The sequence below is a fragment of the Carlito syrichta genome, unplaced genomic scaffold, assembly GCF_000164805.1.
Source record: "Carlito syrichta isolate Samal-C Ts95f unplaced genomic scaffold, Tarsius_syrichta-2.0.1 Scaffold169078, whole genome shotgun sequence".
Lineage (NCBI taxonomy): Eukaryota > Metazoa > Chordata > Mammalia > Primates > Tarsiidae > Carlito > Carlito syrichta.
In genome coordinates, this window is record NW_007113174.1 from 804,167 (window position 1) to 821,176 (window position 17,010).

General features: G+C 42.5%; 1 pseudogene; it reads left to right on the forward strand.

Moving 5' to 3' along the window:
- Positions 1-213: 213 nt before the first annotated feature.
- On the forward strand, positions 214-891 carry LOC103252610 (annotated as a pseudogene).
- Positions 892-17,010: the final 16,119 nt, after the last annotated feature.

The window sequence follows — 17,010 nt, forward strand, 5'->3', positions numbered from 1 at the left end:
CCCTCTGGAAGCCCTAGCCTCTTTCTTCCCTCTTCCAAGCTTCTGGTGGCTTCTGGCATTCCTTGACTTGTGTCCACCTCTCTGCAATCTCGACCTCTTCTTCTCTTCTGTGGTTTCATCTCCCTCTGTCTTTTTGTTAGAATACATGCAGGACCGCCGCAAACGCCGCCGCCGCGTGCGCCTGGCCTGCCGCCTCTCTCCCGCTGAGACCTCAGCCAGTGGTCCCGGCCCTTGAACCTGCAGGAAGTGGACGAGAAGCCACAGCACGCGCTGCAGGCACCTACGGCGGCGCCGCGGTGGACGAACTGGGCAAAGTGCCGGCGCCCACCCAGGTTAAGGACAGCCCTACTAACGTTTCGTGGGATGGTCTAGATCGAGGTGAACTCTACACCTTGGTCCTGACAGACCCGGATGCTCCCAGCAGGAAGGACCCCAAATATAAAGATTGGTATCATTTTCTGGTGGTCAATGAAGGGCAATGACATCAGCAGTGGCACAGTCCTCTCTGATTACGTGGATTCGGGGCCCCTCAGGGGCACAGGCCTCCACCGCGACGTCTGGCTGGTTTATGAGCAGAACAGGCCGCTGAAGTGTGATGAGCCCATTCTCAGCAACCGGTCTGGAGACCACCGTGGCAAATTCAAAGTGGCATCTTTCTGTAAAAAGTATGAGCTTGGGCCCCCAGTGGCTGGTACGCGTTACCAGGCTGAATGGGATGACTGTGCGCCCAAACTCTACGAGCAGCTGTCTTGGAAGCAGGGGAACTCTCGGAGGTGTCAGCTGTCCCGGAGGCCCCCAGCAGTGTTCTCCAGTTCAGTGTTGCATGTAGATTTCTCCTCTTTCCCGCTCTCTCCACACAGGCGAGGCTTGAGCAGTCAGATAGTGGCTTAGGGTGACCTTTCCTACTGCTTGTCCTTTATAATGCCAGATAGCCAGGCACCCAGTTTATGTTTGGATCAAATTTGGACTCCATTTTGGGGAATATTCTGGTACCATGATGGGGTCATCAAACGGTTAATAGAAGAATAGCAACTTGGAATTTAAAGAACAAAAGATTTAGGCAAAATGACCGAGTCTATGGTAATAGAGCAAAGCATCAAAGAATCTTTAAGGGAGAGAGAGAATTGGTTGCCTCTGCCTTGGTGATCCTGAGTCCAGAATTGTATGCAACAGCATCTTCTGAGACATGTCTTTATGGTGCTGTCACACCTAATCAACCAGAGGCTGGCATCATGGCTAAACCTCAGTGTGACACATTTCAGATGGCTTCATTGGCATCAGTACCCTGCTCCAGCTCCTTTAAAGAGAAATCCTGGAAAAAACAATAGAGTGGCTTTCTGTTGTTGGGGTGTGGCCATTTAGACCAGCAGGAGTGCTAGGTAGCAGATTATAAGGAATCCTTAAATTTGATCACTCTTTCCTAGAGTAAGAAAAACCAGTTGGAATTTGTTGAAAGTTGTGTTAATTTTTTTGTTTGCTTATAGTTGAATAAAAATAAAAACCTTGAGTGAACAACAACAAAAAGAATACATGCAATTGTATTTAGGGACCATCTGGATAATCCAAGATAATTTCCCCATCTCAAGATCCTTAACTTAATCACACTTGCACAGTTCTTTTATTATTATTATTTTTAAATATAAAGTAATATTCACAGATTTCAGGGATTAAGACTCAGAACTCTTAAAAAATTACTATTGAGGAGGAAACATTATTCATCCTACTACAGTTATCCATGTTCTTTGAAATGTGTAGATAATTCCAACCTTGGAGAAAAAGAAAATTCTTTTGAGTTAGGGGGGGTCTCATTTTGTTGCCCAGGCTGGTCTTGAACTCCTGGTCTCAAGCAATCCTCCTGCCTCAGTCTCCCAAAGTGCTGGGATTGTAGGCATGAGCTACTGCACCCGCCCTTCTTGGAGAAATTATTAGCAGTGTTAATTTCTTTGCAGATTCCAGGCTCCTGCCAAATTACTAGGCTCCTTCTTCACTCCTCACCCCTTTGGCCAAGCCTCCCAATTCTTGCTCATCCAGGATGCAGGGCAGTTTAAGGCTCCCTTTGTTTCACCCTAGGCACCTGCACATGCCTGAGGACTATCTTTCCAGGAGCCATGTTCTGTTTCTCTCTTCCCTGAGAGGATTTCTCTTTGTTGTTAAACAAATATATCTTCCTCTTGGCTTCAGTGGGTGTGTAGCTATTGAGTTGATAATTACCACCCTGCTACATGCTCCACATGTTTATCTTGTAGTTTCTAGCTAAACAATTGTATTATTGTTAATGCAATATCTATATCACTGTTTCCCTGTTTCCCCAACATTTGCATTTGGAGTCTTGGCAACTTTGACAGAAAGGAAAAATAAAAACTGTCTACAAATCGTGTGTCACCTGGAAAGTCCCAAGTCCTGAGCTTTGTTTTTTAATATTAGATGGTCCTTATCTATTTATCATGCATGCTCTCCTTTAGCCTCAGCAAATCCCAAAACCAGGGAGACCTCTGACCCTCAGGGACCAAGAGCTTTGCTGGAAATTCTGTTGATTATACTGTGGGAAGCTGGGATCTGCCATCAGTTTCCACATCCCATCTTAGCAGCCTCCACATTTGTCAGCAGGGACATTTGTTTCATAGATCAATAACCTAGTCCCCAGCCCTTGAATAGCTTCGGAGAACACACTAGCAGGAAATTCAGTGGCAAATCCATTCCCAGATATGGGGTGCCGGCATGCAACCCTGCCTTTCTTTGCAAATTCCTCCAGCATCTGTGTAGACATTTCCCTTATTTCTTTACTTGTAGGCTCAGTGTGATCCAATGTAAGGACCATGAGACTCGACATCAGACAAGCAGATTCACATCCTTGATCTTCCACTGGTAGAGACATGACTTAGTCCAAATGACATGATCTGGTTGAGTCTCAGTTTCCCAGTTACTAAAACAGACCCAATGAAATCATGTCAAAGGTTGCTGTGAGGACTCGCGGAGACAATGGATGGCACACCCCTAGCACAATTTCTGGCACACAGGAAGCATCTTAACATATATGCCCTTTTTTTCATGCTCAAACTTGAGCTTTCATTTTTTGTTCCATATTTTTTCCCATAAAGTTTAGAGGCCCCCTCTGAGACTATACTTATATTTAGTTAGCAACAGTATGCAAAGAATAATATTTCTATTTAGCCGTATATACTGTACTACACCAAGTGCCTTACATGCATTTTCTCATTTAATTCAATCTTTTAAGAAAAAGAAACAAGTATTATAGAAACAATTGAAGCCTTATTATTTGTATTCTTCCCCAATCTCATTCCTCTCCCTCAAGCACAATTTTGAAGTTGATGAGGCTATTTTGTGGTCTTTTTTTATACCTTTGCTATATATCTATTAATAATATGTGGTGGGCAAAATGAAACTGTTTCTGTTTTCTATGTTTTTTAGAAATTTGCACAAACTCCATTGTACTGTACATTTTCTTCTTCAACCTGGACTTTGGAATCAACAGTGTATTTTAAATATTTATCCATGTGGATCTAGTTTATTCATTTTGCCTGTGAGATAATATTCCATTAGACAAAAACATTTCTATTTCTATCCATTCTTCTATTAATGGGCAATTAGCTTATTTCCAACTTTACACATAGTTATTCAGTTACTCTTCTTGTGTATGTCTCCTTGTTCCCCGATTATTTTTTAAGATGAAACCCTAAATGGCTAACTACTGTGCACATTTTTAAGACCTTTGTTATCTACTATCAAACTTACACCATTTCTGTTTATGGTCTTGCTGGTAGGGTATGAGAATGTCCATTTCGCCACATCATCTCTAACACTATATATTGTGATCTATTTTAAATGTTGCTGATCTAATAGATAAAAACAAAAGAAAAACAAACAGCCAGCATCTCATTAATTTTCATGTCTTTGTTAAGTAGTGGGACTGAATGTCTTTCTATATACTTACTGACTGTTTGTTGTTTTTTGTTTTGTGCATTGCTTATTCATGTCTGGTCCACTATCTTTATTTTTTCTATACTTTGCAAATGTGTTGCCTAATTTTTTTGACTTGGTAGTGACTTTTACTCTACAAAACTTAACTTTTCATATAGTCAGATGGTCAAATCTATCAATATTTTCTTCTGAAACTTTTTATTCTTTTAGTCATTGGATTCTGTTCAATTAAACTTTACAACTCTACCTGCTCTGTGAAGAACACCAAGGGTTGCAAATAATAGTCAGTTATGGCTTCAGGGGAAACTTACAGTTTAGTTGTGGGACAAGATATTCAAATAAGCTATAGTCAATAATGCAAGCTGTCTATAATGAGTGTCAAATACTTGGCACAAAAAATAGGTGATTTCAGGAACTTGGCTGCCAGGAAACTGAGAGCAAAGAGCATAAGTGGACGCTGAATCACAGTGACTGGATGAGTTTAGGCCACTCATGGAAATGCAGAAGGTAAGGGCTGGGATAGTTCTGAGACCCCTCAAATCCAGTCCTCCATTAAAAATAAAAATATGTGTTTTCAGAGTTGACTGCCCCCACATCCAGCAGCAGCGTCAGTCCCCATCAAGCGCCCTCCTAAGGTGCCTGAGTGCATCCCCTACCCAGGCTCTTTCTGCTGTGGCCCCACTCTGGGATCAGCTGCCATGTGAACCACCATGGTTTCTGGAGGTCTCACAGACACCTACACCAGAGCCCTGACTGATGTGCGTGGGGACCCTTGGGATAGCTGGCGGCTGCCTGCTCTGGACCCTATGAACCACAGAGCGTACTGAAGAAATCAAAGAGGAAAGGACCTGGCCTAGCCTGATGCATCTCGTCCCTGGAACTCTTTTCTCCACTGCATAGGGGTGACAGGCCTTGTGTTGGTGGAATATATTTTCCGTGCAGAACTTTCTGTTTGATCCAAATAGCTGGTATTCATTATACATCGGGATTTCTTCCTTCTGTATTTCTTACAATTAGAGAGCAGCTGCTTCCTACTCATTTAGTAACCTTGTCACTGTCAGATTATTTACCCACCTTACAAGCCTCCAAAGTTCAAAACCTCAGGATGCCCTTCTTAAGGGTAATAGTAGGGCCTGATGAAGTGGCGGGTTACCTTGGCAGTTCCAAGGGTACCACTTCCTCCTCCATCTCCTCCCTGACCTTTTACTCTCCTTCTCTTCCTTCCCTCTCCCTTTCTCCTTCTCCTCCTACTGTTCTTCCTCCTCCTTCTCTTCCCCCTTCATTTTCATCTTCTTTTCTTTTCCTTTCCTTTTTTTTTTTGAAGTAACTATTCACCACAGTAAGTTGCAACAAGAGTGCAGAAAGTTCCTGTGTACCCAGTTTGCCCCAATGATATATTTTTTGGGATGAGTTTATTTTGCATTATGTAGTAAGGACATTGATTGGCTCAAGACCATCAACTAGATTACAAATCTTCCTCATATTTCACCAGTTTTTACACACATTCATGTTTTGTATGTTTTTCTAATTCCACGATATTTCATCATGTGTGTAGATTTGCATAGTTACCACCACATCAAGTTCCAGAATTGTTCAGAACCACAAGGGAACCATCTTGTATATACTTAGTAGTCACACCTTCCTTCTCTTTCCTATCCACTGGCTATTGTTTCCCTGTTCTGTATCTCTACAATTGTCATTTTGAAAAGATTATATCAAAGGAATCATACAAAGCATAATTTTTTAAGATGAGCTTTTCTTCACTTAACATAATGCTTCTGAGATCCATCCAAGTTGTTGTGTGTATCAACAGTTTATTCGTTTTTGTTGCGGAATAGCAGTCTATAGTATAGAGGTACCACACTTTGAATTATCATTTACCTGTTGAAGCTTGGGTTGTGTCCAGGTTTTACATATTATAAATAATGCTGTCAAGTCATGTAACTGATTGAATAACTTCAATAAATGCCAGTCGTACAGATATTTTAGAAATGAGCTCTCTTAATCTTTATTAATTGAAAAATATACATTTCTATAGGAGTTCTTTCCTACCTGCATACTTCAGAGGTTTCTTAAAATGGCATCTGAACACATGACTGTTCCCAGGCCACCCTTCTGACATCTTCCAGTGATTTTCAGACTTATATTTGGGAAGACCAAGGTTGGTCCTATTCAGTTAGAAGTCACCTTTCTGAAAATTCTAGCTACCAAAATTTGTCATCTGCCAAGCTCCTTTTCACCTTGGGGTCATTGTACATCTTCATCTTGTTTTATGATCTCCCAAGTACTTATCATCCTCTGATATCATGATCCTTATTGATTTGTTCCCTTGTTTATTGACTGTTCTTTAAGAGCTCTCTAAGAGATGGGCTTTGCCTTATTCTCTGCTATTCTCCAGTATATGGCATGAGGACCAGGCATAGAACAGGTGTATAATAAATATTTGTGAATAAAGGTATGTATGGATTATATCTTCAATATAGAAAAGAGACTTTAAGAAAACTCTCCCCAAAAGACTGGATGTAAGTAAACACAAATAAAACTCACCAGATAAATAGAGTGAAGGGAAATCGTTCCAAGACTGATATAGAAAGCCTGAGTCTGAATCTCAGTTCTGCCTGTTACTATCTCTGAATCTGTAGGCAACTGATTTTTCTTTGCCAAAGTCATCTCATTTGCAACACCATCTTCTTCACAGGATAATCGTGAGGCTCAAGTAATTCCATTTATGTGAATGTACTTTGTAAGACACGAAAGTGCTGGATAAAACTAAGGAAGTCTCCTCATTGTCATGGTTATCCCCTCGGCTGTCTCCCTCTTCTTCTTCTTCCCTTCCCTTCCTCCATGGTCATTCTCATCATCACCATCACCATGACCATCTGCACCCTTGGAAAGAGAAAAGGCAACCAAGGCAATTGCAAATACAAATCATGGCATTCTTGTGACATTCCATCCAGTAGAGGGCAACAGTTCCTGCCTGCTAAACCCAATGTCTTTAAACATCAAGTTGAAATACACATGGCAACTTAAAATCATTTATATTTATTTATTTTTAAAGGAAACACACATGTCCACCCTAGTCTTCCTTCCATTAAACAATATCTCAGTGTTTTTGTTTAGTACTTTGCCTTCTAACTCCCTCTTCTGGAAATGTATGGCTGCTATGAAAGAAAATTATTTTGTTTGCTTATTTTTTAAAAAAACAGTCTGCGTTCTTGTTCTCCCATCCTGGTTGTCTGGGTGAGGTGCAGTGCAAAATTTGGCCCAGGAATGATGATACAGGCATGCTTCTCTTTTGAATATTGACATCCCTGGTACTGGTATTGAAAGACTAGGTAATTACTTATGCTTGATTAGGTTATCTGAGAATTTAGGTTGCCTGAAAATTTTCCCACTCCTTAAGGTGATATCTACATTCTCTGTTGTTGAACTGTTACTATATGTATTTTATACTAGGGTTGGTGGAGAGAGTTCTTAAGCTGACCTCCTGAATGGTCCAGTCTAGGAACTCTTCTTCGTATCTAGCCCTAGCCAGGTCATTGGTGTAAGTATAGACAGGCTGGTAAGTTGCTGACAGGCTTTACTGCAGATGGTGAGGGCAGCTGTTTTGTTTTTTTCCCCCTCTGTCTTTGGTGCTTGAATCAGGATAGGTTTTTAATATACTGCTTTAACCTACTGCCAGGGGAACCACTAAAGTAAAGTGGCACTGCCACTTCTGTATAAGCAGAAAGAGAGAGACAAAGAGATATACAAGGTAGCTCAGTTCTTTCCATCTGACAAGAACCAGCAGGGATAATAAAATTTTAATAAGTGCTTACTCACTCTGGAGAGGACAATGTTCTATCATAAGGTAGTGACAGGTGGTTAGGTAGTCCTGGGATACCGTTTTTTTTTTTAAATGAAACTCTTTTAACCTTAGCTTCATACCAGTCCCTTTTTATTAAGGAGGACATAAAGATATTTTAACAAGACTGTTTATACATTTGAGTGTCATTTCATTTATTCATTCTTTTATTCATTTAGTGTCTAGAGAAGGCCTGCTATATGCTAGGAGTCAGAGATTCAAAATGAGATAAAACCAAGACCCTTCCTTTGAGTCATTCCCAGTCTCTGGACGAGGTCAATGCAAATAATTAATGTTTACAGAGGAGCAAGTGCTGTAATTGAACTAAGGGCACAGAGCCACCAGAGCCCAGTGGAAATGGTAATCAGATCTGTCTGCTGGAGGCTTCTGAGGAGGTGTCATTGGAGCTGTGTCTACATGGGTATGGGACACATTTCAGGGGTGAATTTTCGTCTTGTTTTCCACCCTAATTAAGCAAATTTTGCTTCATCTACAGGAATGCCAGATGGAAAGGATACAGTTAATTTGGATTGCTATCACTTTGCTTCCAAGTCTTACCAGCCTTTCCTGGCTTAAGTTGTGATTAGATTTGGCAGTAGTGAATTGGTGACCACTTTGGAGTATGCAGGCATATACTTCCTGAGAACCAAGGATGGGACGCCGGATTTTGAGTGTAGGGTATCTTAGGAAAAATGCCAACTAGGTCAAGCAGAGAAATGAATGGAACTTGTTTGGCTTTCTTTGGTAGGGACCATACTCACTTCTCCCCAAGACAGGGCATGTCTCTCAATATTCTGCCATGACTGCTTTGAGGCCACTTAGAAAAAGTGCTGACATAGGGAGAAGACACTGCAAGCTTTACATGGAAGGGGTCCTACCTGGGAGAAAAACTCTAACTTTTCCACTGAAGCCTTATGTGACCATGAATAATTTATTCTCATTTCTTTGGAACCATACCACCCTGTATATTAATTCGGCCATTTTGCAAAGCATCACCCTCTTGATGATGGATCCCCAAGACAGCTTTAAGATATTCTTGATGGTAGAGGCCCAAGCCTTCCTGCACCTTGTATCCTCTGTAATGCTAAGACTAGGCCTTAGAGTAGTGCGTGTTGAGCTGTGGCTCCTTGATGAAGTGAGCAAATAGAGCTGACACACCAGCTGGGTGATGGAAGCGGCACTCCCTCCAAGATGAGATCCAGCCCGGGGCAGAGCCCAGCCCCAGGGATTGCATGGCCCACACTCTTGGGCTAGGAACATTTCAGACTCAAGTTGGCTTGGCGTTGGAGCTGGCTGTAGCCAGCTGTGACACTGAACCATTTGCTTGTTCTGTCGGCGGCCCTGAACAACTGGAGCCCTTCCCCTGTGGGTGAAGTCTAAATTTAGCCCCGAAGAAGTTGCCTTCCCATTTTGCTGGAGAAAAGCTCTTTTCACTGGATTGGGCCTCCGCTTTGATTAAGTGGGACCCACATCTGGGAATACATAAACTTTATTGTCCTTGGATGACAAAATGGTTTCCTTGCCTACTGGTTTTCCGCCTTTTTAGCCTGGGGTGTGATCTTCTGTGCTTATGACTGTGTTGGCTGGGGCGAGTCATTTTGCTGTGGCCTGGGTTTCCAAAGCTGAGGCTAAGCAGGAGTCAACACCTGGGGATGGTGTCTTGTCCCCACTTCACCTCCTGAGACTCAGCTCTAGGAGTGCAGAATGTGACAGAGGGCAGGAGTCTGGGTCTCTCTAAATGATCCTGGGAGAATATGAGGCCCAGGTCTGTACCTCCTTAGACCAGAACCTAGGATGGCAGAAGTCCTGAAACATGCCAGGGCTTTCCTATAAAGCTTGAGTCTAAAACCCAAGGGCACACCCTGAGCTGACACTCGAGTGAACACAAAACCCCCATTTTGTAAAGACACCAACCCTAAGGGCTTTGCTGGCAAGTGTTTCTAGAACCCCTCTTGACTCAGAAGTGTTTCTAGGACCCCTCCTGGCCCAGAAGAAGCTCCTTCACTGATCCCCACCCTAGAACCAAATGGCAGCATTTGCATCTTGTGTGACTAGTCTGGGGAGCTGTTGAGTGAATATTCCCTTAAAAGTCAGCTCCCCTAGTGCTTGTTCAAGACCCTATTGATCACTGTTTCCTTTGCTGTCCAGTGATACAGCTTCTGGTTAACACATCTATGTAGGAACTTCTGCAATGTAGGGCAAAGAGCACTGGACTTGGTTTCAGAACAGCTTGGTTGCTGGTGGTCTAGTTTTATTGCTTATTAGTTGTATGATATTGGGCAAGGTACCTTCTCCAAACTTCTGTTTCATTGTCTGGAAAATGGCAATAATAAGACTGTACTCACAACTTTGTTGTCAGATATAAATGAGAAGATGTTATATATTTTCAAATACTCTCTGTAAATGTAGATTGCATTCTCTATTTAGTAATCTTGGCTGATAGAAAATGTTTGCTTGGATTTGATTGGTTCCTTCTACTCCATGGAAATCTCTTTTCTCTTCAAGAGTCCCCTAAAAGACAGTGGGGGGGGGGGTTAGAAGATCAAAGGAAATCCTGTTTTATTTGAACCCTCTGTCTCCACTTTTGTTTGATCTCTTGAACCCTACTTTGTTTTCCTGCAGAATGATGGTGAGGGGTTTTGGGAGCAAGGTGACAAGAACTTTTGGATTGATTCAGCAGCTGCTTTGCTGAATACCCATAAGCAGATTATATCTATCTTTATCTCAGTTTCTTAATCTGCATAATGGATACAAAATACCCTAAACAAGCTGTGAGAAATGACATAGTGGTAATTTAGAGAAGCAAATTGTAATAATTTCAATGCTGTTGTCACTATCCAACTCTGGCATATTTTCTGAGCAGAACCTAGAGTTTGATCAATTTTTCCATGCTCTTCTACATGATATTCAACAATAGTACCGGAAAAAGCTTTCCCATTTGACAATAATTCATACGTTAGAAAGAAATAAGACTAAGTCTAAAAGAAATTAGGCTTTGGATAAGGAAGAATTGGAGAGATACCCTCTGCTGTAATTTTCCAGGATGCTCTGGATAGTCCCCAGAAATTATCAGCATGGAAAGAGCTCAGAAACATTTTATAAGCCAGTAAAACATTGTCCGAGGGGTGACAGATTCTTTGGAATTTATCTACATGGCTGATGTCACCTTCTCAGCACAAAAAACCCAACTGTCTCGATGTCTGTGGCCCCTTTCTGAAATTATTTCCCAGTAGTTAATGCCTAGTAAACTTTCAGGCCACTTCCCTGTCAGAAATTGTTGCTTTGCAATGAAAAGTGACCATATCTGGGCCAATGAAGTTTTTCCCTCAAGTTGAAATAGAAAAGAGATTGATGGCTTCTCTCAGCTGAGGCCTTCTCCCCTGCAGACTCATGTATGCATTGTCTAAATCTCATAATTTACACTTCTCTGCCTCCACAAGTTGTGGTGACTATCACCCTTACCAGCTATACACCCTCTGTAGGAGGCCAGCATGATTTTCTGCCCCTAGCTCGTAGGACTGGAATGCGGCTTTCCTCAGCAATAGATTGGGAAACAGTTTGATGTTTCTAGGACCATGCTGAGTCCCTGGCTTTGCCATGGTTGACAATGTCACAACAGCTTTCCTAAGTTTTGGTTCTTGCAAAATAGTGTTTTATTTTAATCTGGACATCTGGAGGGAAAGGAGAGGGCAAGAAGAAGGAAATTAATGAACATTTATTGCGTACTTACAACGTGCCAGGTACTGTGCTTTGACATTTTAATGTACATGATCACATAGTTTTCAAAACAACCCTCTAAGCTTGGGCACTACAGATCTCATGTTACAGACCTAAAAGCTAAGGCTTGAAGAGCTAAAAATAAAATGAGAAGTTGCAGGGTACAATGGACCTGAAAGTTAATGACCACACAAAATTCATGTTGAGATCCTAACCCCCCAAAGTGATGCTATTAGGAGGTGGGGGCTTTGGGATGTGATTATGTCATGAGGAAGCAGCCCTTATGACTGGCATTAGTGTCTTTATAAAGAGAACTAGCTTGCCCCCTCTACCCTGTGAAGACAAGCAGAAAGGTGCTGTCTATGAACCAGAAAATGGGCCCATACCAGACATGGAATCTGCCAGTGCTTTGATCTTGGACTTTCCAGTTCTAGAACTGTGAGAAATAAATTTCTGTTGTTTATAAGCTATTGGTATTTTGTGGTATTTTGCTATAGCAGCCAAATGGACTAAAGCATATGACTTTTATTGGATTCTCTTAGGGGCTTATTTCTTAACAGGGGTAGTGTCATCTTGTGCTGGGAAGATCAGAACAATGATTCCAATGTCACAGTAGCAGGGACCCACTGAGACCTATTTGATAGGTCCAGTCCCATCAAGAAGCCAACGTGAAGCAACCCAATAGCACCATGGGGTTTTCTCAGCAAACCCCTCTCCCGCTTGGCCTGCTGCCCCAAACATTGCCGTTCCTCACCTCTGTGATAGGGTGACTTTTTTAAGACGAGCAGCTTCTAGAAGCCTCTACAGATCCCCAGTGCCAGCTTCCAGCAGTGTTCCCAAATCCGTATGCTGCCCAGACGAGCCTCAGGAAACAGACACTGCTCTCCAGCTGGCCAAGCCCTGGAGGTGACTCATATGGCCCCTGCAGCCTAAGCATCAGCACGCCTTCCTGCCTGCTGCTGCCTTTGTGTGACCACAGCTGCCAAAGGGGATGGTGGAGGCTGGCTTCCATTCCATGAACCCCCAGCCCACCTTCCTCACCTCAGCTCAATCTCCATGTCTGAGGGTGGAAGATGATTCTTTTTTCCAAAAGCCCCGTGACTGAACTGTGACAGGAGGGATCTGCAGCCCTCCTTCACTCAGAGACGGCAAAGATTTTTATCCTCCAGAGACAGGAATCCCCTGGATGTGAGGTGGTAAGCCTGGGGTGTGGCTGCCACTGACTGTCCTCGGGAAAGGTCTGCCACTCTCTGACCTGGTGTTGACCTTAACTCAAGGGGCAGCCACTCCCTTCTCATTTGCTCCTGCAGACAGAGAGTGGGACAGATGACACCATGGTACTTTTTGGAGTGCTGAAGTGAAGTTTTGACAAATTCCAAGGAACATCAAAGTGCAGAACAACAGCCAATACATCATAGCCTGTCACCAGGGCCCCCAGCCCTGATTATCACATTAAATCAGCCGATGGGCACATTTCAGCCGAAACTCAACAGACGCCTACTGGAACTCACAGTTTCTCCTTCCAGAGTTCAACAAATATGGCAATGGTTACATTTTAAAATCTGTGTTCTTGGGGGAAAAAAATCTGTGTTCTCTTTCTGCATTCAGCTGTGGAGCCCTTCCTTACGTTCTCTTTCTCTTGTTCTCTCGCCCATGTGCATGTGGGTGTCCCACCCCCAACACACACATTGTTACGCGAGAAACAGAAGCATGCCGCTGAAGCACACCAGAGACGTGGGATTATGCAGCCCAGTCGAGTAGAATGTTGTCTGGATTCTAATCCCAGCTCTGCCACTTAATAGCTTGACATCTTTAGCAAGTTAGTTAACACATCTGAGTCTCACTTTTCTCGGGGTAAAATACGGACAGTAACATTTTTTGTTTCCAAAATTGTGAACCTTGGTTGGGAGAGTGAGTCAACACTAGTTCTAGCCTGAAAACCATGGATAATGTTTACTAGTTGTAAAGTTTTGTATTTATTTCTTGCTGTTTTTATTGTGTGGTCCTTTTTGAATATAAGAAAGATAAATCATTCTTTTCTACTCCAGGTTTGCTGAGAAGTGCTTGTCAGTTAGGTAGTGCTAGGTCACTCATGGTTTGGGTTTCAGGTTATGGAGGAAATACTTGCTGGGTTGGTATTTCCTTGGGTATATTCTCACTGGGGGTGGGAGCGGAAAGTAATTTCAGAATGACCTTGAGCTGATAATTAGTACTATTTCTCCCAAACTCTGGAGCATCCAAAGAAAGCAGTGTTATCTGCCAGAATGTCCCAGAAAGATAGCAGGCATGTGAATTCTACACTAAACAATAGGGCATAAGAAATGCCACATTTCTTTTATTACTTTAAATTGAATTTGATGGCTACTGTAGCCATCTTGCCATGGTGGTGGGAAAGCCAGTCTTAGATCTTCCCAGAATACCCTTTTCTGTGCTGTGAATATTCACCCAGAACGTTAGGCAGGGCTCTCTGGTCTTTGGTTCACATAGGTAACCATGAATGTGCTCATTGTTGAATCCTCATCGTCTTGAGAGGCTGTTGGTGCCTCTATTTCTTGGAAAAGCTTTGCCATGGCTATGATTTCTATCTGAGACCCTGTCATCTTCTCAGGGGTTGTCACAGAGGTAGAACTTCCACACCTGGGATTGCAGATTTCCATTCCCTTCTGGTCTTGGAGGAGGCACTAGAAAACTTTGCTCTAACATCTTTTGGGGAAGATAACAGGACAATTTACCTTCAGACAACTGTAGAAACACAATGATGACCCTTCCTTTCTGGGGGTGGGGAAAAGATAAATTGCTAGTTAACTAGGATTAACTAATTTTGTTACTGAGAAAGGTAATGAGATGGGATTAGAGAATTTGGGGACTGAATGAGTGCCATGCAAGAGAGATTTAAAGAATCTATGTGGGGCAACCCCTTTGAGTCCCCTCCCACTCTGGGAGCTTTTCTGTCCTCTCAATGAAAGAAATCCTGCTTTCAAAAAAAAAAAAGAATCTATGTGAAATGGAACAAGATGATTCTGGTCCCTTTAAAATAGCTGTTTCTGAGTGTGGTGGCTCATGCCTATAATCCTAGTGCTTTGGGTGGGAGGTCAAGGTGAGAGAATCACTTGAGGCCAGGAGATTGAGAAAAAAAAAAATGGAGGGGGTGACATTCACCTATGTACCTATGTAGTCCTAGCTACTTGGGAGGCTGAGGCAGGAAGATCGCTTGAGCCCAGAAGTTTGAGGCTGCAGTGAACTATGATGGAGCCACTGCACTCCAGCCAGGGTGACAGAGAGAGATCCAGGCTCTAAAATAAACAAACAAATTAATTGATTAATTAATAGCTGTTGCTTTCCTTCCATCTATTGCTACCTTTACAAGATAACTGGAGTAGGAAGGGAAGGGCTGGGAGGCAGCAAAGATCAGGATTGCTTTGCTGAGCCCGAGAACCAGCAGCAGATACTTCCTGCCAATCACAGAGCATTCATTTCTCTGCACATTTAGAACATGCTTGCTCAGGGATGATCTGGCTTGACTGTCACAGCCATCCTTCAAGGTAGATGGGGCAATCATTAACTCCATTTTCCAGATAAGGAAGCTGAGGTTCAGATTGTTTAAAAGACTTGCCCAAAGTTACAAAGCTGTTGAGTGTCAGAGCAGTGGGATTAACATCCAGGTCTCTTGACTTTTGCTTTAAGACGCCACAGTTTTTCTTGGTGTTTGGAGAAGGCTTTGGCTCCATCCATCAGTGACTTGTGATGTTTGCCTTTTGCCAGAAAGGAGGATGGATTAACAGCCTGTGCCCTGGCATTCTGGAAACTTGCCAATAGGTTTTGTCCGACTCTCGCTCTTATGCTATTCTTTGCTGCTTTCAGGAAGAGAAACTAGAAGCAGAAATATTTCTTATGAGAGAATATGCTTTGGGCTTTGATTCATATCTGGTGGGTCCCCAAAGACCAGGTTATTGCAAATATAAGACCATGTTGCTAATTCTACAGGCATTCAATAGGACTACCTTAGCAAGGAGACTCATTTGATAAAATTATTAAATCAAGTCTCAAAGAAGAATTGCAGGAAATGTATTTCTGACTATTTAGAAGTGACTCATTATTGAACTATTTGAAAATTATATATTATTTTTTTTATCAGTAAGTAGAATTGCCTATAGTCAATGTTATCTATTCACATCCAGGGATTTTAAGATCCGGTTACCCACTTCCCTCAAAACAATGGGCAGCAAAGCCAGGGAAAAGAAAACCCACCGAACTCACCCTCCTCTGCAAAATAACAGAAGGGCAGATAAGATGAAAAATTTTCATTCCAGTTTCCAATAATTTCCACATCAGTGAGATATCAGAATCAGAAGAGGTTCCACGACGAGAAAATCTTGGCTGGAGTTTCACTGTCTGGAATAAAACAGGAAAACTAAGGAGTGCCTCAGATAGCCTTTCTTTGGGGGTTTTGTCAGCAAAAGAACATAAGATGGAGTCAGTATACCCAACCAACGAGCAGCCATTTTAACACTGCCTAGATCTCTCATGTTTTTCTAGCGGTTCATTTTAATTTACCCTCTAATCACTAGCCAAGGACAGAACCAGTTTCTCAGAGGTAGCTATTGATCATGCTTAACAAACCCCTCCCCAGCTTGTTTTGTAAACAAGTTAGCCTAATCAGTTCTTCAAGACTTTCATGACACAGACCCCATCAACATGGCAGCAATCATGTGACTAACCCACCCATCTGCCTGCTGTCCATCACCTGACGTCAGTACCTGTGCTTACCTGCCCTTCGTGATGATGTGGATCAGAACACAACCTAATCACCTTAACAATCTGCCCCTGTCAAAGGGAAAGTTTAAAAGGATTCAACTTGAAGCAGCCATTTGCCATTTGTTAAACTTTGGTGTGTTCATGTGGCTTTTTGAACTATAGCTGTCATAATTCCTAGCTTTGGCCCCTACCCCTATCTTGGGGAGGTGAAACTCTCTCTCTCTCTAATTTACTTTCTAAATAAAATATATTTTCTTTCTTTCTTTTTTTTTTTTTTGAGTTGGACTCTTACTCTGTTGCCCATGCTGGAGTGCAGTAGCACGCGCACAGCCACCCCAGAGTCGACCCAGGTGAGCTCAGGTGTTCCTTCCATCTCAGCCTTGCAAGGAGCTGGAACTATAGGTGCACACCACCATGCCCAGCTAATTTTTTGACTTATTGTAGAGATGAGGTCTTGCCATGTTGCCCAGGCTGGTCTTGGACCCCTAGGCTCAGGCAATCCTCTCCCCTCAGTTTCCCAAAGTGCTGGGATTACAGGCTTGAGCCACTGCGCCCGGCCATAACTATATTTTCTATTCCAATTTCTGTGCAATTCTTTGCATCTCTCACGTGGCACCAGATAGCACACATACCCCCATCTGGCCTGACCTAACATGGAGGCCCTACTGGGATATTTTCACCTAACTGTCAGGATAGTGCTTTTGAATATTTATTTATTTATTTTTTAAAATTTTAATCAATATTTTTATTATGAT